The sequence below is a fragment of the Rhynchophorus ferrugineus genome, unplaced genomic scaffold, assembly GCF_030347505.1.
Source record: "Rhynchophorus ferrugineus isolate W39M unplaced genomic scaffold, kcgeb_rfMv2 rfM11, whole genome shotgun sequence".
NCBI lineage: Eukaryota > Metazoa > Arthropoda > Insecta > Coleoptera > Curculionidae > Rhynchophorus > Rhynchophorus ferrugineus.
In genome coordinates this window covers 4,644,757-4,669,710 of record NW_027472590.1, presented here as the reverse complement: position 1 = coordinate 4,669,710, position 24,954 = coordinate 4,644,757, and the positions used below count along the sequence as shown (strand labels likewise).

Sequence of the window (24,954 nt, the reverse complement as noted above, 5' to 3'; positions counted from 1 at the left end):
GAGTCCCAAACGCACGTGTTCAATCGGACTGACCTTAGCTAGAATAATATTTCCCACCCAGATATTCTGAATGATTCGAGGTAGAAAAAAGGGTTTCTTGGACCAGCCTTTTCAGCGATAAAACACGGTACATCGACAACAAGAAGCTCCATTGATAAAAAGAGTATTGCTAACAGCATTCGAAATAAGAATTGAAGAAAGAATTGCTAACAGAATTGAGAAAGAAAGCGTTGAAACAAGTTTTGTTAGAAGAATTGATGAAAGTCTTGTTAAAATCATTGAAGAATGGAATGTTAAGGTAGATATTGATAAGAAGATAAAGTGAATGTATAATGAGCATAAACAATTGTCAGCTTGCCATATTAGCAGTGACTCGTTTAATGAAAATTGAAAATTTATATATTTAATATTCTAATAAATCTAGAACGGTCAGTACCGCAGCAGACCAATAATTTATGCGTCCACAGGATAATATTCTGTTCAAACGGCATTATAATAATAAATTGCAACCCCAAGTTAAATGAAGTGAAAACTTTGGAAAACAATTGGAAATATTTTACATCGTCGAAAATGAATCAGCAACCATTGAATAGCGGTAATAGTAATATATTGCTATTGTTTAACAGTTTGAAGGCATAAAAGATACAGGCGGCTTTATATTTGAATTTAAAAACGTATATATTTTTAGTCGCACTATTTATTGATTAATATTATTACACTAATGTATGAGATATGATAACAAAACGCGGATTGGTGCCATTAAAGATGACTGAGCATCTATTGAATGACAATTAATGTCTGTAAATATATTTACCTCAATTTTCTTAGTAGAAAGGCAATGATATGTTGTAATATATGTAAATATGATGTCAAACATCATCAGCTCTAGACTTCATACATTTATCCTACTAATTACTACTTTCACGCCCTTTAATATCCTGACTAAGCCATCACGGTATCAATGTTGAGGTTATCCTCAACATTGATGTGCTGCTGGAGCCTCAATTCGTATATTTCGTAATACCCTTTGATAACGTTATCGACACTTTCTACCTTCAGTTGTATCTTACTAATGCATAATCGAGAATTAACAATATCTTACAATACCTTCTTTTTGAATTTTTTTATGATATTTATATTCATTTGGCTGATCCAACTCCAGATTTGAACACTATACGTACAAGTTTCATGACATGTTGGTAAAATAAAAGCTTATTATATTCTGATAGGACTGAATATGAACCCAATAACCATAGGCTTGACTATTATGTTGTTGAAGTCAATATGCGCTGATTTATTTTAATTCGTTTTGTTATCACCAAAGCTTTAGATTGCAGTATCATCTGAAAAATGAAGCAATAATATTTTCATTGAATGTAGGAAAGTTCCAAGTGTGCAGCAGATTAAAATGACTAATGCCAATGAATTTCCTTGTGGTACACTTGGCTTTATTTTCCCCAATCCAGAATAGGCATCTTCTGATTTGCTTACATAACTCTTAAAATCTCTGAATATTATTCAGGGAGAAGCATTCTAATTTTATATTTTAAACTCTTAACTAATATCACATGAAGAAACCAAAAATTATTCTTGTAGACCCGTTGTAATGAAATATTATATATAGCTATAAATTATCACGTTTGCAAAGTTTAGGCTAATAAATTTAAATTGAAAAATCATATCTAGTATATATTGGCTATTAGCAGGGTTAGAAGGATAATCTGGAAATTTCCTGGGTTAGGAGCCCTTTAATATAATTTAGGTTGTTAACTGTTACCAAGCAAGCGGAACGACCCGGCTCGAATTTCCATTCCACGGCCCAATTTCGACGTTTGCCTTTTAATTTAAGATAATTAAATCAATGTCCGTAATTAACTGAATATATGCGATCGGAATCGGTAATGGATTAAAGGAGTGTGGAGAAACAATTTGACTTCGGCAAGAATTCTCCGACAGTGAGACGAGTAAAGGTCCGTTTGCGTCGGGGGCAATTGCTAATTTATCGAATCGATGGCGATTAGACGATTGTCGCGCTAATCAGACCGTTAATTTTGATTTAATCTGGCGGATTTATGACTTGCATCGCATCGTGATCGTAAAATCGGTAGATATCCGGTTATAAATTCAACAAAGCTTAGTCCAAATTCAACTAATATCTACCAATTATTAAAAAACATATTAAAAATAATCATTATGATGACTGCGGGATACTACAATCAATAATTGGTTGATCATCTAGATGAGAAAAGCCCATTGGTTGGACAGGGAAGTTGGAAAGTCATGCTGATATGCCAAATTTAATAAAAAGTTTCTCGAGTGACCCAGACTAATTTACTAAACTGTTAACGAAAAGATATTTCAGGTGTACCTTCTTCACCAGGATTTGCATTGCCTGAGTACAATTAGTTTCTCTCAATGCAGCACTTCTTCGGGAAGGTATTCCTATATCACTAGAAAGATAACTCAATGTCGTAGAAAAGGACGAATAGAATTTCCCCGAACCACTTGCTGAAAAATCTATAAAATCATATCCTACCACTATTACAAAATCTCTCACCTTTTTGTAATCCTTGAATAAATAGAGATAAGACCTATGTATTAATTTTATAATCACTTATATTTCAACCATGTATGAAAGCCAACTTTCTTTGTTATTATTTTCCACTGCGTCGATCTACTTTATCATATAGTTAGCAATCAAAGTATTTGTAGTTTATCGTTATTTAAAGTGAAGTGACATGAAATGTGATTTAATTTTAAAACATTTTATATTCATAATTTAACGGTGCATGATGACCACTTCCTTATGTCCTTGTTTTTCAGTGCATTGATTTACTTTACCATATAATTCACCAACAAACTTCATATATATGAAGAATTATACAGTAGTTAATCATAAATTTAACTATAGTTAAAATAATTGTGAACTTATTTTAAGGTCTTTAAATTTTGTTTATAATTCAACGCCAAAAGGTAACCAATCCTTTTTTCATTATATTTCAGTGCTTGATTTGCTTTACCATATAATTTGCCATAAAAATTTATATTATGTGTAGAACTATTTAGTACTTAATCATTATTTAAACTTTTATTTAATTCAGAAAATTATAAGCCAGTGATGTATGATGTCCAATTCTTTTTGTTATTATATTTAGATGTAACAACTTTATGAATCGAAACTTTATGTTGCAGTTAGAACTTTATGTATCCGAAGAGATATTTAGTACTTAATCCTTATTGAGGTAGTACTTATGTTAAATGTGAATTAATTTTAAGATTTTCCTTTTTGTTCATGTTTGAATGGCGTATGATACAATTCTTTCTATTTATTTTCTTTCTATTCTTTTACTTTTACTGTGTTGAAATGCTTCACTAGATAATTACTAAACTAAATAATTTAGATATTCGAAAATATTACATATTCCCCATTTTGTTGGTGTGTCACAATATTTTTTTACATTTCAATCAAGGAGGCTGAGTTATAATATTTCATATTAAACCAGTTTCTGTTGTCTTTGTATAAACTATTGTTTTGATAATTGCCAGTTAGTTTAATTGTTTCTTAAAGTTTTTGGTTACTATTATTTGTTTCCTTTTTGATCATCAGATTTTACATACAGGAATAGTTAATATTCCATCTCTAATTATAGCTAAAGACTTACCTAATGTGATATAGCTAAAATGAAATATATTAAAAATTCACAATACTTCTTACATAGATCCCGATAGATAGGTAGGCATATATAGATCTCGAACGTTATTTTGACAATATTTCAACAAACAAAAACGTTTTAATATATATTAATTAGTAATTAGATATTACATACAAAATGATGTTTTTATGACAAAAAGTCTGATAATGCTAAATATAAAGAATTGTTTTTATATATTGATATTAGCTATGATTTTGTAGTAAGTTAGGGCTATCTGATATATCGACCTATAACTAAAGATATCAGGGAATATTCGAGTTGAGTACACTTAGATGGTATTGAGTTTCTCGGTAGTTATTATAAGACATAATGATGTTTTCAATTATATTTAAAGTTTTACATCACTAATTTAGTATACTAAAGCGGAGTAAATATCTATTCCATGCCAGAATAAATTGTGATGAGCTATATTAAAAATAAATAGCAATGTGACCAGATTTAGCTTAGATCCGAACGAAATTCTGCCTTGTTAAACTAATTGGCACCAAATGCCGTTAATTGTTACGTTATATCTATTTATATAACGGCGTAGCTCATTAAAATAGCTTGTTACCTGCCACGGTTTAAGTAAATTTGTAAACTGTGTACAGTCAGCTAGTAGCTGAGCGGCGAAAAACAGCAAAACTGCACAGGTCGAGCCGCAGAATCGAATCGAAACATTCCAGGAAAAGCCTCCGACAAGCGACTGACACCCCGTTCGAATATTCGGCGTGGCTGATTGATAGATTGGTACAGCTGGGCGTCGGTATTGGGAAACTCGATTCCGTAGCCTCGCTCTTTGTAGCTACCGAGTTTTGTCAACGGTTTGTTTATACGGGGAAACGGTCAGCAAAATCCATGGTTCTTTATGCTAAAAATGGCCGAAAGAGAACGTATACGCGCTAATTTATGATGTGTGTGTTTTTGTACTTTATGAACAGTGGCGGCGATAAGAAATTCATGGTATTATTTTGAATATTAACTCCATACTACTTCAGAATAAATGGATTATAAAAGGATGTACAGTGAGTTATCAACAAATTTCTTCAAAATTATTTAAAAAATATTGCATGTAATCACATTTCACTTGTCACTACGTCAGCCATTTTGATTTCCAGTCAATTAAAACAAATATTATTTGTTGATTAGAAAAAATAATGAGTTAGTGCTCTTCAAGAGTGGCACTAATTCGGTCAAGGATATTTTATGTAAGAATTCACAATTTCAACAAAGTTCTGTTCTAAAGATCTGTTTTCGACGGCTCTTGCTTTAATTTATATTTAACTCAAAGGATTTAGGGGCATTGTTACCACCATAAGGGTATTGAATTTAATTGATTGTTAATGTATTTACAGTCACCTCATAAACAATGCCTTTTACATTTGTTAAAAAATTAATCCCATAACCATTTAATAATTTTCAAGTTTACTCCTTTCTGATTATCATTGCTTCGAAATTGAAATAAAACTTCAGTTTATGAAGATAACTCCCAGCGACAGAAACGTCAATATTTAAAACATTAATTAGTGGTAGACATTAAACATTTAATAGTGGTAGAAGATCAAATTTGAGGTTTACGAATGTTTTACGTGAATTGTTCTGCGTGCAGAGGGTCAAAGATTTTTCGTAAGCCATAATTTTCAGGACCAATATTGATGTGCTTGTTGCTCATATTTGATCACCAAGGAGGAAGAATAACTTTTTTATACACTGATTTTTTCTATATTAATTGGTATATTTAAGCTCGATGTTAGTCGACATTTATCAAAAGGCGTGAAAAAGAAAAGCATTGCTAAAGCTTCGTAAAAATTTAATCATACCGCTAATACACAATAGCAACTTAAATTTTCTTAAATAATCTAGTTATAAAAGCCGTAAATAAAATTTAAGATGATCTATTTTTATTCATAATTATCAATGGTCTACTATTGTCAAATATTTTTGCTAATATTTTTTACTGCCTGATATTTAATACTCAACACTTATTTAAGCTGCAGTTATAAGAATTATGAATTTTCAGTTTCTTGAATTTTCAGCATTTTGTTCATAATTTAACAATTTATGATAATCAATTATTTTTGTTAGTATCCGTCAGTGTACTGATCTGTTCTGCCATGTAATTCGCCGTATATCCATATATCCTTATTTAAATCACGGTTATAATAAGTGTGGATTAGTTTTCATGTATTTTCTTTGTGCTCATAATTTAATGATTTATGATTCTCAGTTCTTATTTTTACTTATTTGAGAGCATGGACCTGGTTCACTACATAATTCACCATCAAACTTTATGCACGTTAATGGATGTCTAGTGCTTAGTCCTTATTTAAATTGTACTTACAATCTAAACTTACGAAACGATCAAAGAGCCCAATATTTTCTGATAATATAAACTTAATATAAATAAAATAGATCAGAAAATTCTCTCCGATTTATCAAGAAGCGAACAAAAGCGCCCGAGTCACAATAGAATAAAATATAGGAATGGGAACCTTTTTCATGGATACCGAATCGAAAACAAAGGTCCTACGTGCCTCATTATCTCGATCGTTTTTTTCCTAATATGAAGAGTTGTTAAAAAGCCAGTGTAAACCACGTCAAAAAGATTCGAGGGCGCGATAATGGCTTCCTGTACTCTAATTGCTCTATTCCATTCCTCAATGGTCTCGGCGGCTCGATGGGTTTCGAGAAATATGGAGAAAGGGGAGCGTTAGAAAGAATTTTTATGGAAGCGGCTGGAAGTTCTGTCACGTAATGCGGCGAGACCGGATGATGATAAAAAAAGATCCGAAGAAACTTTCGACTTTTTTCTATTTCCCACGTAATTGGCGAAATTTCATATCGAAGATAACGAGTTTAATAAGACTAATATATCTTAGGTGTATAAAGTGATTCCGTCTTTATTGTGATAAATAAAAGTAGTTTAGTTGCTTGTAAAATTAGTCGTAAGTTTATTGAAAGCATAACACGAATGAAATTTGAGCTTCCTACCAAGTTTTCTTAGTTTAGTAAATATGTAAGTAAATTAGTTATAGTCTGAAAATTGACTCGAAATTCAGTATAACAATATATCTGCGAACAAATCTCAACAAGAAAATTTGACCCAGAATCTTCGTCGAAACATTATTGTATGATCTCGTTAATCCTCAACATATCCTTGACATGAATCACAAAGCGCAGTCTCGCTGAGAACTGCATAATTTTGAAATTCCCGAATCTTCAATAACATCTAATAAGAAATTAAGTAGCAATGTTATATCATATTTGAAAAAGTTCAAATTTTTTTGTCACTTGGACCGACGTACGTAATTTGAGACAATACAACATTATGGTGTTGGTATAAAAAGGACGAGGACATACATAAAGCGTATATATAATATATGTGTGTTTATAATATACGTGTATATATAATATAATAGTATAAATAGGGATAACTAAATGTATAAGTAGTGTATACACAATTTAAAAATGGACACAAATTCAAGTCAACAAACATATCCATGACAAAGTAGAGTGTGAAGACCTGATACTTAAAGTGGTAATGGCTATTTGGTCAGCGACACTTTTCCTGGCATAGGCTAGGCTCTATAAAGATAACCCTGGTCTCATATAAATACGAGGAGTCTCTATGTATTTTCTCCAGTTAAAGAATTCCTAAATTTGTGCAGCACATACATAACTCTAGATCAGTCGTAGGCTAAAGTAAGGGCAACGTAACAAAACTCACAGTAAGCAGGCTGGTTCGAAGCTATCAAGTGACTCAATATCAGTGGATTCAGAGCTACGACATAGTGACGAAAAGAAGGAAAATGAGAAGATGAGAAAAATTCAGTATACATTTCAAAGAGTGCTAAGGGCCGGCCTGACCTGGACCTAACGAAGCTGTACCTCGGCTCCTATATTGAGGGCTATTTTGAGATATATTGATAGTCAGCAAAATAGTTCAAATTAAAGAATATACGTGGTGTTTGTTATATCAGGTAGTTTGAGAAAAATTGTATACATATACAGCTTCCTCTCTATTACAAAAACAGATATAGACTCCCCATAAACTATAATAAAGTTTTCAATAAATTTTCTAATAAAATTGGGGCAGGAAGATTAAGTGCAAAATTAATTTTACTCCAGAATTATTTCCAAATTGTTAATGTTATATACTCAAATTACTCTTGTAACCTGTTGAATTAGCCCGATTGCGGATTGTTGAGACAAGAGACTATATTTGGGGATCAAAAACAAATTTTTTCACTGAAATCGTGACATTAAAACAGGAATTATTTCCATCACTTACAGAGCATGTCCTTTTAAGGCACCTGAACTTACAAGGATCTATAAACTGTTAAGTTCGAAAAATGTCGTTTCATATATATTAAAATTACTTCTTATAACAGAAACTATTAAAGTAGAACACTTAATTTGAACTTAATTTGAATATAATATTTTTAATTTATATATATATATATATATATATATATATATATATATATATATATATATATATATATATATATATATATATATATATATATAAAATCTGACACCTTATACTGGATAATTAACCAGTTTTAACCTCTATCATCATTCAACCGTTGTATGACGTTTATCACAAGACAAACTGATGAATTACCGGTAGAGGAAATTAAGATGTTTGCACCGCTTTATCCTTGGGAGTGGCCCAATATAATTAAATGAAACAATTCAGAGTCCCAGCGTACCCAACGATTTATGGACAAACGCTTTTTTAAAATACAAATTATTCCGTATAATAAAAACATAATGGTACTCTGGGGTCCGGATAGATCTGTCTCTGGGACGCTCGCGTAAAACAAATCCGTTTTTATTAATTGCCGGTCATTAGAGACCATTTAATTGAATATTTATTAATAATATAACGCATACTTGTACAATATAGTGACTCGAATTTATATTTGTTATATCATTTTTTAAATGTATATATTTCCAATGAACTCATAATAAGAAAAATATGATGTAAGCATTGTAATTTTTAATTTAAGATAAATTCGTCTTCAAATGAATCACCAACCATATCATCGTTATATTTTATATATAAGTAATGTAGAATAATGGACTTTATGTTATCAGTAATCAATATCAATTCTAGTTTTGACCAAAATCCTTTTTCAGCACATACACTGAAAAATTTAGAACAACTACAGGATGTCTGACTTAAGTTTACAAGGTGAAAATACTACTAAAAGACATTGTGTTTAATAATTACAAAATTAAATTTAAAATAAATATTGGTTAGAGTTAAAATGTCAAACATACGGTGTTTTACCATTCTCGCTTTTTCATTTGGGGCATAGTAATATCTAAAAGCCGCAACAAATGCAATTTTTTCATGTATATATAGGATTTATGTGTTCAGTTTTCAGTGTTTTACAATAGATGAATCCCCTTGTAATAAACTGTTCACAATTACAGCTATTTTTTATTTCACGTGTTAAAAATATAACAGTATACAGTCGGCAGTGCTTTTTGATTTGTATTTTTATTTTTTAATATATTTATTACATTGTTACTAGTCGTTGCAAAGCAAATTACATTTTTTTACAATATCTTTAAACTAGTATATATTTAGCAGAACCAATCGGTTCTATTTAATTCTCTCGTGTAATAATGTTTATATGTTAACACTGTTGTCTTTCTATTAAATGCACGTCACTACACTACACTAAACTACACAAGATCAAATGGTTTGATTCCTTTGAGGCTGTGTCCTGTTCTGGTGTTAACTAAAAGTTGTATAATTTCCCATTGCTTCCCATATAAAGGTCCCATTGCAACTCTTCTGATTTTCTAAATGGCAGCCGGTATCTGAAGGTCTCGACATAATAAACAGTCCTGTGTGAACTGGGTGCACTTACAAAACCTCAAGACTTCGTAATTGATGTAAATTTATTATACACTTATAAATGTGAGTTTTCGAAAACATTTAAAAATAATATTAATTATTAATTCCAATTAACCCATACATTTTCTTATATTTTAACTCCAGTTCTTTCCTTTTCTTTTTTACATGTTCCGACAAGCTAGTTTCATTCCTAGGTACTTAGCGTTGTTGTTATATGGAATAATATAATTATTTGTTATTATTGGTGCACGCTCGGTCTGAATATTCGTCAAATGCATATGCCCAAATTTACATTCCTAGCTTTCTATAGTAACAGCTTTTTTGCATTATTTTGAGATTATGTCTCTGACAAGATGTGTTCGATAGATATTTTATTACATTGTGATTTTAAGTCAAAATCTACTACATAAAGTCCTTAAAATAACTACGAGGCATATGTGGAACAGGTTCTATTTTATACCTTTTGTAAATATAGCTTAATGCGGTTCAAATATTATGATCTAAATGGTAGACAACATTAGGGCTTATAAATTATATACCAAGGACTGAAGATATTCTAAAGGGAAGAGAACTGTCGAAATTTCTAAATGTTGATAGTGTCAATATTCTCAAATTTTAAAATGTTGTAAAACTAGTAACTAACTAGCTAATTTACTAACCAATAAGAACTGTATGCAAAAAATGCAGATCTAAACGTTTATGAACCTAAGAAAAGTGTTAAAATAAATATTAGACAATTTTTTTTCTACTACTACTAATTTTCTAAACATTATACTATAATAGAACTGTGTTTATTACTAAAACTAATTTGAATTAAATCAGCTTAACCTGCTAGGATAATTACCGTTAACTGGTAAATGTTAACTAACGCTTAAACAGAAAATGGACGTTTACCATTTGCATATTTGATCAAACAAAGCAATTGTAAATTTAAAATATTACATCTCTTTGGTTCAATCGCTACTTGTATGCAGGACAAATTTACAGGCTATAGACAGGAAACGTTAATGTTGCTATATTGTGCACGTTTAATTATTTATAAACTAGTATTGCGACAATGCAGGTAAATATATCGACTATAACTCCATTAATAATTCGTATATCCATTGAATATTTGACATTGAGCATAAAAAAATTGATTTATATATTTCAGATATTTATGATATATCACACACTGAGTAAAAACTATAAAAATTGGGGACAAATATATACAGTAATAACAATTTACTCAATGAGTCTATTGCCTAGCACACAAGCTAGATAAGAGAATTAAAATAACTTACTGGACAATCCTCAGCTTCTTAGAAACATAAAGTAATGTCATTAAATGATAATATAACAAGCGTTAGGTAAATAAATGTCTATTTGTCTTTATTAGCTTTATTAGCAACTTAAAATCTACTTAGGCATAAATCCAATAAAATAAATGTTGATGTATCTTTTGCATGAAAGATATATCAACAAATAAAATGCATTCTTGCACAAGCTAAATACTTAACATCAACAATGGAGTAACTCATTTTTCTTTAAATTTACCCGTACGAATAAAAAGGATTTTATAATGTTAGCATTACGTTGTATGTTTACAAATATAAATTTTGTTAACTTTGCTATATAGGGGTTTTGTATATAGCCGTGTTCTACGGAATAATACCCTTTTGTGTTAGGCAACTGAGTTAAATTATACACGTTTACCGTGGTACTAAGAATAAATGGCGGCATTAGAGGTTTTGAAATATTTACTTTTGTGTGAAGGTATTAAGGAATTTTATTCAGCGAGCATTCTGGTTAGGAAACAACAACAATAAAGTTAATATCTGCTGGTAATAGATGTATCTGCGTCTGGATGACGAGGAAATTGGGCGGGTTTTATATTGTGAAATAAAACCCATTATTTACCTTGTAAAGAATACCATTCATGCGTCTTCTTAAAATTTATATAAAAAATGTTTTTATCACTCTAGGTATCGGAACTCGGAGAATTTCGAATTAATACTATTAAAACATATTATTCTTTATATCCATAAATTATTTTCGGATTGTACTGAACCATTTTTGGATGAAAAGTGTTTTACAAGGATATTAAGAAATATTCGGTTCGATGTATTCTACCTTGCTGTGCGACGTAACGGACAGGTCTAAGGCAACCGCCATAGGCTTATAACCCTCATTAAGGGTAGCTGTTACAAAGTTGGCCACCTGACCAAAATTCCCTGAAGCATATCTGACGTAGACGTAAATTGTAGTTTAAATGGAGGGGTTTATTTAATTGTAGTCTTTATAATATACTTATAATTTTATTTAATTATATATAAATGGATATACGGAGTTTGAGGAAAAGATTTTTTATTTATCAAAATACTGTAATTTATTAATAGTCGTTACCGACTAACTTTTTAACGAACTTATCACTAGATAATACTAATAGTGACTTAAAACTAGATAATTATATACTAAGATTCATTGACCCTTACTTAGTCTTTAACAAAATAAAAGTTAATAATATATTTTAGTGTTTCTACTATTTAGTACATTTCACTACCCAATAACACAAGAGCATATGATTTGGTTTTCTTGAGTCTTCGTCCTAGTTCAGTGTTGACCAAGAGTTGCAACACTTTGGTGTTAACATGGTACTGAAATATTTCTGTATGTCTTGTTGCGAATCTCTTAATTTCCTGTAATTTTTAATCAAGTTTTACAAATTAAACATACAAAATTTAATTTAATTTAATTTGTAATTCTTCCTGTAGTATCTGGGTGCATCCACAATATTTCTTAGGGCTTTCTTCTGAAATACATTTAGTATGTTGATATGACTTCTCACAGAACATCTTCATAACTGAATTCAATAGAATGATTTAGTATTTTCTTATACAGCAGCAACTTTTAATGTACGGATAATTTATATTTTAGTGTATTTAAGCTCCGACTCATTTGTTCAGTTCCTTTTGTGGATATTGTATACGAAATTACTTTTGGCATCCTTATGTTATCAGTTCAAGACTCTTTTATGGCAAATGTTTACTTCTGTAGGAAAGTAGGCAGATAGTGTATGTCTATCTACCTCGATATGTTTACGAATTTCATTAAGTTTCTCCACTTTTAGCTTACCAAAGAAGAATTCTAACACTAACTAATCACTATGAATACCACACAATATTCTATAAATTTAATTTTTTGCTAAATACTTCATTTTGGAACTGAGTACTTGCCTTTGAAATGCATTATAGTTTGTCTTTATTATGCGAATTAAAAGTTATTAGAAAAATTGTTTCCTAAACTACGTATTATTATATATATGTTTAAATATCACATTAAATCGTGATTATATTGACAGACAACAGACAAATGATCGTATTAATAATGTATATAGATCCCCTCATATCTGTCCTTAGCTGTAATTTTGGTATTTGTATTCCCAAGTATACAAATAAGAACTGTATGAAAAAAATGCAGATCTAAACGTTTATGAACCTAAGAAAAGTGTTAAAATAAATATTAGACAATTTTTTTTTACTAATTTTCTAAACATTATACTACAACAGAACTGTGTATATTACTAAAACTAATTTGATTTAATCAGCTTAACCTGCTGGGATAATTACCGTTAACTGGTAAAGGTTAACTAACGCTTAAACAGAAAATGGAGGTTTACCATTTGCGTATTTGATCAAACAAAGCAATTGTAAATTTAAAATATTGCATCTCTTTGGTTCAATCGCTACTTGTATGCAGGACAAATTTACCGGCTATAGACAGGAAATGTTAATGTTGCTATATTGTGCACGTTTAATTATTTATAAACCACTATTGCGACAATGCAGGTAAATATATCGACTATAACTCCATTAATAATTCGTATATCCATTGAATATTTGACATTAAGCATAAAAATATTGATTTATATATTTGAGATATTTATGATATATTACGCACTGAGTAAAAGCTATAAAAATTGAGGACGAATATATACGGTAATAGCAATTTACTCAATGAGTCTATTGCCTAGCACAAGCTAGATAAGAGAGGTAAAATAACTTGCTGGACAATCCTCAGTTTCTTAGAAACATAAAGTAATGTCACTAAATGATAATATAACAAGCGTTAGGTAAATAAATGTCTATTTGTCTTTATTATCTACCAACTTAAAATCTACTTAGGCATAAATCTAATAAAATAAATGTTGATGTATCTTTTGCATGAAAGATATATCAACAAATAAAATGCATTCTTGCACAAGCTAAATACTTAACATCAACAATGGACTAACTCATTTTCCTTTAAATTTACCCGTACGAATAAAAAGGATTTTATAATGTTAGCATTACGCTGTATGTTTACAAATATAAATTTTGTTAACTTTGCTATATAGGGGTTTTGTATATAGCCGTGTTCTACGGAATAATACCCTTTTGTGTTAGGCAACTGAGTTAAATTATACACGTTTACCGTGGTACTAAGAATAAATGGCGGCATTAGAGGTTTTGCAATATTTACTTTTGTGTGAAGGTATTAAGGAATTTTATTCAGCGAGCATTCTGGTTAGGAAACAACAACAATAAACTTAATATCTGCTGGTAATAGATGTATCTGCGTCTGGATGACGAGGAAATTGGGCGGGTTTTATATTGTGAAATAAAACCCATTATTTACCTTGTAAAGAATACCATTCATGCGATTATTCTTCCTAAAATTTATATAAAAATGTTTTTATCACTCTAGGTATCGGAACTCGGAGAATTTTGAATTATTACTATTAAAACATATTATTTTTTATATCCATAATTTATTTTTAGATTGTACTGAACCATTTTTGAATGAAAAGTGTTTTACAAGGATATTAAGAAATATTCGGTTCGATGTATTCTACCTTGCTGTGCGACGTAACGGACAGGTCTAAGGCTTATAACCCTCATTAAGGGTAGCTGTTACAAAGTTGGCCACCTGACCAAAATTCCCTGAAGCATATCTGACGTAGACGTAAATTGTAGTTTAAATGAAGGGGTTTATTTAATTGTAGTCTTTATAATATACTTATAAATTTTATTTAATTATATATAAATGGATATACGGAGTTTGAGGAAAAGTTTTTTATTTATCAAAATACTGTAATTTATTAATAGTCGTTACCGACTAACTTTTTAACGAACTTATCACTATAGTGACTTAAAACTAGATAATTATATTACTAAGATTCATTGACCCTTACTTAGTCTTTAACAAAATAAAAGTTAATAGTATATTTCAGTGTTTTTACTATTTAGTACATTTCACTACCCAATAACACAAGAGCATATGGTTTGGTTTTCTTGAGTCTGCGACCTAGTTCAGTGTTGACCAAGACTTGCAACACTTTGGTGTTAACGTGGTACTGGAATATTTCTGCATGTCTTGTTGCGAATCTCTTAATTTCCTGTAATTTTTATTTGCAAATTTTGCAAATTAAACATCCAAAATTAAATTTAATTTAATTTGTAATTCTTTCTGTAATATCTGGGTGTATCCACAATATTTCTCAGGGTTTTCTTCTGAAATACTTATAGTATGTTGATATGACTTCTCACAGAACATCTTCATAACTGAATTCAATAGAATGTTTTAGTATCTTCTTATACAGCAGCAACTTTTATTGTACGGATAATTTATATTTTAGTGTAATCAAGCTCCGATTCATTTGTTCAGTTCCTTTTGTGGATATTATATATGAATTTTCTTTAGGTATCCTTATGTAATCAGTTCAAGACTATTTTATGGTAAATGTTTACTTCTGCAGGAAAGTCGTCAGATAGTATATGTCTATTTACCTCGATATGTTTAAGAATTTCATTGTTTCTCCACTTTTAGCTTACCAAAGAAGAATTCTGACACTAACTAATCACTATTAATACCACACAATATTCCATAAATCTAATTTTTTGCTAAATGCTTCATTTTGGAACTGAATACTTGCCTTTGAAATGCATTATAGTTTGTCTTTATTATACGAATTAAAAGTTATTAGAAAAATTGTTTCCTAAACTACGTATTATTATATATCTATTAATTAAATATCACATTAAATCGTGATCGGATTGACAGACAACAGACAAATGATCGTATTAATTATGTATATAGATCCCCTCATGTCCGTCCTTAGCTGTAATTTTGGTATTTGTATTCCCATGTATTAATATCAACCAGTTTCGAATCATATGGGAAATCTGAGATTTGGCCGTGTTTGATAATCCGTACTACCAGTAGCCAGGGCCTATAGTGATTTACAATCATCTTATTATCAATGTTAATACAATAATCTAATTAGTATTATTTCAGTGAATCAAAGTGCACAATAAATTTTGTTAAATTAAAATTAGAATAGTTCGTACGGTTTGTGTAAAATTAAAATGTCCGTAGCTATTTTTAATAATGGTAATTAAAAGTTTTGTTGCAGGTGTAGAGGCGAGTTCCCCAACTAATGAGAAAGAGAGTCCTGTTTTGTGAGTATTTATTTCACTTGAAACTGAAATTTATGTTTTTATGTTTATCATTATTTAAAATATAGTTATAATTGTTGTTTGTCATACAAAATATAAATTAAAAATGCGCAGGTTTAACTATTTATTCTTCCCCCTAGCATAGATTTTTTTCTACTTAATAGAGGTTTCATATATATTTGGTGACTCGAGGGTTGATTTAAGTATTCTTTAATACCCTATTCTAAATGTCCCAAATATTTTGTCAAAAAAACATTAGAAAATGCTAAAATTAAGTACTTGCTTGTATTTTGGTCATCGATATGTATTGGTTGAAATGGAAAGTATCTATTTTAAAGAAAAGTATGAAGAACCAAGAATGTTATGGAATTTTGAAATCTATTGGACGAAAACCCAGCTCAAACTCTCAAACGGCTTACAGATAGCTTAGATATAAATAAATTAGCTCTCTCTTGATGTTTACATACGACGAGAAAGATTCAAAAGAACTGAAATATGGCTACTGGAACTAAATATTTAATTTCGAACATTACCGTTTTATTGCTTTCCAGTCAAAATGAAGAATTTTTCGTAGCGTGTTGTGAGTGACAATGAAAAGTTGATCTGTGCCCGCAGTTCTATATACCAAGAACCACGTATTTGTCAAGGAGAGCCATCGGCACAGACTCTAAAGCAGAATATTCATGGCCACCAATCTGGATGTACTGAAACCGAATGAAACTGGTGACAACATCAAAAAAGTTATAAAATGATGAATAATCTATTTAAAGTGAAAAAAAGTATTAGAAAGCATGCAAGCACCTAATACTAGTAAAAAATAGAAATAACAAAATATTATATTCGTATTTTCAGTTTTAGTTTCTGCATTTGTGACCTTACGCAAAAAATTATGTCTACTTTTTGAATAGGATAAACGTTACATTCGAAGGATCCTGATATAGATAACCGCCTCGACATTATTCCCTGGATATAACCGAAAATAAATACATTTATTTGAAAAAGTGTCACGACACAAACCGAAATATATATAAATACGAGAGCAAAAAACCGCACATTTTTCATATTCGCGCCTTTTCTCCTGATACTGGCAGAAAGATAAGGGTCATCCTTTCAAATAAACACCATCTGCAGCGGGATATAAGCATAAATACTCCCTGGAAATCTATAGGACGCGAGGATCAGGCGTTTTTCGCTCATGTGTGGCTAAATAGAGATACGAACGTGTCATAGAATTTCGAGAGATATTCGAGTCGAGGAAATAATTGAATTAAAAATTGTATGGACAGGTTTCGTTTAGATTTGCATGTCGTTGATAATGCTGTACATGAAAAAACTAGGTCACGTTTTTAAGAGATATTAAATTCATTCTGTATGTTAAAACATTGATTAGAAACTGATTTTCAAGATGTCGTTTTTCAACTTTTTGAGGGGGAAGTTCTCTGGATGAACGAAATTGTTTGTTCTTTTCCAAACTAGATTTCTTAATACTAATTTCAACAAACAGCTGTTCTAAAATGTTGCAATAATGCTATTAATATAAAAGCACATGGCACACATATAATTAATTATCATGCCTATAAATACATTTTAATGATTTACTACAGCTGTATATTAAATTGCATCACGCACATTTCTAAACAACTTCATGTTGAAGCCTCCCTGACTAGCTCCACTTTTCAGTATGTGTCGACGAAACAAGCCGAAGTGTGAACAAAAAAAATCAGTGCATTGAAAATGTTTGAATTTTTACGGGGTAAATCGCTTTTGAGGGAAGCTTTACTTTTTATTTCAGCTTGACGAAAGATACTTTTGAATTCGAGTACTGTATAAAGCTACGGTAACCATGCTTCATCTATTTCAATATATGAGTACTGGTTTTTACGTTTTAGAGGTGGCAATTTTGATACCAAAAACAAAGAGCGTTCTGGGAAGTTAAAAAAACTGTTGTGTCCCTGAGCATCGCTTAATTTTTCAAAAAGATACCAATTGACTTATATCAATTTGTGGACAGCATTACAAATTCTTTGAAACCAATTTATAAGCCTAATATAAACTACAACTCTTCATCAATTTTTTCCTTCAAATTTTCCTTAAAATCCTGAATAAAAACTTAATTGGCACTGTGCACTCTATAGATTTTAATACAGTTTTCACAATTAGCTTTATTAACAGCTATATTAGATCAAAGGGTTTTTGTTTCTTCAACCTCTAAGTAAGTGAGTAACATCCTGCAATCCTTTTTCTTCGCTGACCATTGGTAACGTTTGATATTAGTAAATGTCTTCATTTTTAACATACAATACAGCCCTAACAGTGATGCTAAGAACTTTGTTTTGGTAAGTTGGTTTTGTAAGTTGCAATAAAAATCCAGTTCATTGTTTTGCCACTTTATTTCCAAGTTGATGTAAATTCATGAACAAAGTTAATTTTGTAATACAACAATTTGATAATAATATCTTCATAGCGGAGGTGAAATCGTTATAACTTGAAAGTTATTTGTTATGAACCTATTAAAACTTATATGGTTTATACAATTAGGAGTTTGTAAGCACAATATGCCATTAACTAAAATCGAAAGGGCCACATCTCGAGAATTCGGTGGTTTTGCTATTGCTAATTAGTTTTAAGAAACGTGGAAAGGCTTCTTTCAATATCTAATTTAATCACATAAATTTCAGCCAGCACTGATACTCAACTATCTTTCCATTTAAATTTACTAATTCATTGTATCACACAAATTTCTGAACCCATCAAATTTATATAAGGGAATTGCAAATTAATTTTTGGTCCGTCAAGCTGAACCAATAGTTTACTAAGCTTGTAATTATTATGGTCAATCCGTTTTTATCATTAGTGGTATATAAGTGAAAATTTATTTCTCTATAACTTGTAATCTTTTTCTCAATTTTTCATTTTATTTTCTTGACTATCGTTCCTCAAACGAACACCCAATAACTTAGACAATATAAAGCTAGGAAAATAGAAGGATTTTTTTAGTTACTTATTTAAATAAACAACGTTTATTAGAACATAAAGTACCTTCAAAACAGTTATTCAGTAAAGCTCTATATAGGATATTCAAGTATAAATATTGTTTTTCAGCATAATAACACCACATGACAAATAACAAGTGAATTGAAAAGTCCCCGGCCTGACATATAGATAGCGCTAATAGAATTAAATCCATATATTTTTTAGTTAGACCTAAGCTTCAAAAGATGAGTGTATAAATTTGGCAGTTGTCGGATAATTACTTTGTGAATTATAGCATTTTGAGTGAAGCAACTTCTATTATTGTGAAAAAAAAATGGATAAAAAAGAATTTACGCGTGTTGATAAAATATTGCTTTTCGAAGGAAAAAAAAACATTTGAAGCTAAAACTTAGCTTGATACCGAGTTTCCGGACACTGCCCCAGGAAAATTAACCATCAAGGTTTGGTATGCCAAGTTTAGACGTGGTAAAATGAGCACCGAAGACGGTGAACGCAGTGGACGCCCAAAAGAGGTTGTTACCGACGAAAATATTAAAAAGTCCACAAAATGATTTTGAATGGCCGTAAATTGAAACTGTATGAAATAGCAAACACTCTAACTATATCAACTGAATGTTTACATCATATAATTCACAAATATTTGGGTATGAGGAAGCTCTATGCAAAGTGCGGCGCGAGCTCACATTTGACCGAAAACAACGACGATTTGACGATTCGGAGCAGTCTTTGAAGAAGATCAAGCGTAATAAACCCAAGTTTTTGCATCGATATGTGACAACGGATGAAACATGCTTCCATTATTTCACGCCGAAGTCCAATCGACAGTCATCCAGTCGAAACCTCTCCAAAGCTTGGGAAAATGCAAGAGTCGTCTGGCAAGATTATGGCTTCTGTAGTTTAGGATGCGCACGGAATAATTTTCATTGACTACCTTGCAAAGGGAAGGACCATCAACAGCAACCATTACATAGCGTTATTGGACCGTTTGAAGTATCTCCGAAAAACGGCCGCATTTGTATAAAAAGAATGTGCTGCTTCACCAAGATGATGCGCCGTGTCAAAATTCCATGAATTTTGCTTCGAATTGCTCTCCAGAATTGGCCCCCAGCGACTATTTCCTGTTCTCAGGTCTCAAAAGAGTGCTCGCTAGGAAGGAATTTTCGCTGAAACTGAGGCCTATTTTGAAGCAAAGGACAGATGAAGCACTATAAAAATGGTATCGAAAAGTTGGAGGGTCGCTATAATCAGTGTATCACCCTTGAAGGGAATTATGTTGAATAAAAAAATTAATTTTACAAAAAAACATGTGTTTTACTATAGTAGGCCAGGGACTTTTCAATTGATTTGTTACATTCTCTGACTCGATTTGTTTTAGACTCTACAGTACTCAATTAGGAACTCTCTGTCACTTTAGAACTTATAGTGATACTAGTCATAGTGCCGAAATTATGGGTTTATCAGAAAATTGGTAAAATATTATCCATAGATACTGCAGATATCTCTTCATGAACACTAAATTATTTAATTTACTTATTTCTAGTTATTAGCTCTCCAACCGGCTAAATGTACTGTAACTGCCATTCACCTAACATTTTTCATATTTGCTTCATTAATGTTACTATCTAAAGCTTATTATTACTAATACATGGAGATTTAAATCATTTTGTAATATCAATTATGTGGTGATTTATAACACCTAATAACCAAGAAAATTTACGAGATCATAAAATAAAATTCATCTATTTTCGGCTATTAAAATTTATCGAAACCTGTGCCGATAAAACCCGCGGTAACTTTTAACCGGGATGACGTTTCGTAGCCATCGAGACGTCAAATATGCGGTTAACTGCCCCCTCCCCGTGTAAACTATGACCGTTAAGGGTAGTCCGGTGTTAAGCTAAAATCGGAACCGGCCATTCAGTCGATTAATAATTATTATCATGCCCCACACCAGACCGTAACACGTCTGCTGATTCAGTTTTAGCGCTTTGTAGCTCGCTATTATTAATTGATCTGATCCGAATTTTGGATAAACGCACCATTTTCGCTATTGGTGCGGTTTTAAAATCTGCAGCTATTTGAAAGTTGACTAGCTTTGTCGTGTATTGATTCCTATTATCCGCATATGAATATTGGTAATATCATATCCAATACTAACTAACTAATACTGCACTAATACTAACTGAATTTTTGTTGCAATGATTAAGTGTTTTCATATACTTTAATCGGCAATGAAAATGCAAACTTTCAATGTTAACCAACAAATTTATCCAACCTAATTTAATCATTAAAATTGATAGATTTAACATTTCTCGATATGAAATAATAGTTTTTCAATTAATTATCTAACGCTAAAAATGCCATTTTCGAGATTGATTATATTTGTTGTTTCTGAAAAATTTGCTTCAGAATCTAATATGATGTCAACATAGGATGGAATATTGAGTTGTCGTTTTACTTTGTAGTATTTCTAGTATTTCGATATTACTGTGGCTGGTTGTGCTAGCTCTACTCCATATGTCCATACAGGCCTTGGGAAAGACAATTAACGGGAAAAAATATCAGGATATCATCATAGCGTTGACACAGTTATGATCCCTTTAAAACCTATGGACGGGGTAGAACAGACCATAAAAGGATAAATCGATTATTTCATGGTACGGAAAATAGGTCCACGCTACAATACAAAGCAGATAGCGCAAAATAACATGTATATCAAGGACTGTATAGTTAAAAGACGTACACTCCAAAGAGTATGGTATAATACACAATATTCAAGAGATAAAACTGCTTTCAATAAATCCTCGCAGCAAATAATGGCTCTAATTAATGTATGAGAAAATGAGAATCTGTAATCACACATATACTGACACACTTGTAACAGGTGAGGCAAAACTCCCGCTATCATTTAGATTGCATGTCATCTTGGTTCTGTGATATTTAGCTCAGTTTTGCTTTAAACGTTGTATTGTGTAGACGTCCGGATTTTGTTATGTATAAATATACGCCACAAGAACGAGCAGAAATAGTGACAGTATTTATTGAAAACAATCGTTCTTTTATCGTCACTCAGCAGAAACTGCATCAAAAACACCTTAATCGTTCAAAGCATCACAAGACCACAATTTATCGTTTACATGCGAATTTTCAACAATACGGTACGACAACAGACAGGCCTCGTTCTGGAAGGCAAGGGACATCTCGTAACTCTGAAAATATGGCTCAAGTGAATAGAAAAATCAGTTTTGGGGAACACAGAATCCTCATTTAATTCATGAAAAGTCATTGCATCCACTAAAAACAACTGGTGATGGGACAAAAGATGCTGTGGTATTCATGCTGGAAACATCATTGATTCCTATTTTTTTTTAAAACGACCAAGATGTTGCTGTTACTGTTACTGCTGAACGGTACCAAGATATGATTCGAAATATTCTTGTGCCTGAAATGGAAGAGCAAGGACTAGAGGACATGTGATTTCAGCAAGATCAGGCCACAGCACACTCAGCTCGTTGAACAATTCAATTACTGAACGACGTTTTCCGCGAAGATTAATTTCGCGATCTGGCGATTTAAGATGGTCAGCCAAATCTCCAGATTTAACAGCACCGGACATTTTATTATGGGTTTTTTAAAATGAAAAGTTTATGTGAATAAGCCCCAAATGATTTAACATCTTCAAGACAATACTCGTCGCCAAATTGAAGAAGTCGGATGTTTCAAGATGTCATGAAAAATACCCTAAAGAGAACCGAAAGTTTCATAGCGAATCACGATCACCATTTAGCCGATATAATTTTTCGGTTTTAACGAAAAAAGAAGTGTAAAGACCAAGTAAACCTTTTGTGAAAACCAAGCTAACTTATCGTTTTTTTGAGCAAAGTTATATGGAATCAAAATGGTAGCGGGACTTTTGCTCCACGTTGTATATGATCGATTAAGAAATATCTAGTTCTGCATGAAATACAAACCGTGGTAATTTCTTAAATGGTCAGTGCTGAAAAATTATCTTCAATGTTATAGTGCCCAGTGTTTTTCTTTATTTCTCGAGTTTTAGTGAGACTAACGAACAGCAATTAAGCACAAGCATATTTAGTTTAAATATAGAGCTCATACATTATAATCTATATTAATATTCTCCTCCCTCGGTACCACCGACAATTTACACCTAACAAACTCCCGACGCCCGACCAAAGCCTTCGCGATTCCAACATCTTGAGTTAAATCACCATCTCGTTGCAGTTAGTGTAACGGCGTACTTATCGCCCCCCATTATTTACTCACTTAACGGGATTCTCACCGGAAGGGTGCGGTTTTTAGCACGAGATCGGGCACTTATCGCCGCAGCGATTCCTACGACCGAAATCGTTTCCTGCAAACATCGAAAATTAAGTTTTAATTGTTTAGGTTTCATATCGCTCATCGTATTGTATCGTCGCGAACGTTCATTGGAGGGTAGCGGGGCGAGGGAACCCTAGAAAGCGAACAACAGTTCTGTAATTCGAGTAGTTTATGTTGCGGAGGGCGGAGGTGGGCGTGATGAGGGGGTACGAGGTCGAAGGGGACAGGGGGCGGTGAATGCGTAAAACTCGATACAAAACTTTTGTCTTGTTTAGGTATGGTGTAGTGTTACCCGTGTTTGTTGAGGATTGTTTTGATATAACGTGAAATATTGAAGTTCGACAGGTTAATTATAATAGGGGAATTGTTAAAATTTTGTGTGATTTACAGTAGATACCGTAATTTTTATTATTCTGTAAACAGTATGCTTCTTTAACTATATTTGGGCATTTTTTTTTGTTAATATGCTTTCTAAATATGTGGCAGTGGCAGTTGCAGTTGCCAAAATAAACTGTTATTGTACAAACAAATGTTGAAGCCAGTGAAGGATCATGTAGATCGATCATGAAATTATAGAAAGAAATCTAGTTCTAGCATTGTCCAAATTAACATAACGAAGTAGAATATTTGGTAGATTATAAATGGGGAATCGACAAAAAGGAAGAAAAAGAAGAAGAAAAAAGGGAAAAGAGAAAAGAAGGAAAAAATGAAGAAATCAAAGGATTTGTGATAAAGTTTATGTGATCATAAAAACGTTGAAGGAATACAACTGCTCGATAACAGCAAACTTACTAGGCTATCGAAGCGACAAGAACTTTTCAATGGAGTGTCCTATGGTCAGTGCATTAGAGCAAGTGCTTCCATTAAACGCTAATTAAGCTTAGATACGAGATCCCAGATCTGTGCTCTAAGATAAGAGAAGTCCAGTAAACGAAAAGGCCTGGAAATAATACCCTATGTTTTTTGAGACATAGATTTGAGAGCTTTTCTTATAAATATAATGTTGATTTACGATATAATTCGAACTTGAAAATAGCTAATGCTTTAATGCAGTCTAACTCTACAACCTAGTTGACTTTTTTCATTATACGGCTTTAGTCAGAACAATTTTCTGAACTAGAAACATGCCCTGTTATTGACTTCAATATAAAACCATGAAATATCTAACGCAGACCTATCTATTTATTTCATATTTTTGAATATTACATGGTGATATGATTAAATACTAAATATTTTGTATTTTGCATATTTTGTTTTCTATTACATAGAATGTCATATGTTATTTTCTAAAATTTAATATGCAAATGACATATTTGATATTTAACTTAATTCTTTGATATTTTAAAACACAAACGAATATCAGATATAGAAATTGCAAATTAGTTCAATTGGCTTTATGTAAATTTTCCGCGTATTTTCGTTCAGCATAAACAATGGCAATAATATAACATATAAAAAAATGCGGTAAAATCAACCTGACTTTGTTAACCACTACATATCTGTCGATTTAACTGACAACAACAAAAATTAAAATATTTAATTTTGCTTCCCCTTTTTCGATCAATATTTAAAAATG

General features: G+C 31.5%; 1 protein-coding gene across 2 annotated transcripts in view; it reads left to right on the top strand.

The window, feature by feature from the left end:
* Positions 1-24,954, top strand: part of LOC143204685 (uncharacterized) — a 333,208-nt gene that overhangs the window by 205,854 nt on the left and 102,400 nt on the right. For both annotated transcript variants that reach the window (XM_076417400.1, XM_076417399.1), the window contains exon 2: positions 16,001-16,046. The gene's annotated coding sequence lies outside the window, so the exon portion shown is untranslated. The remainder of the gene's footprint in view (positions 1-16,000; positions 16,047-24,954) is intronic.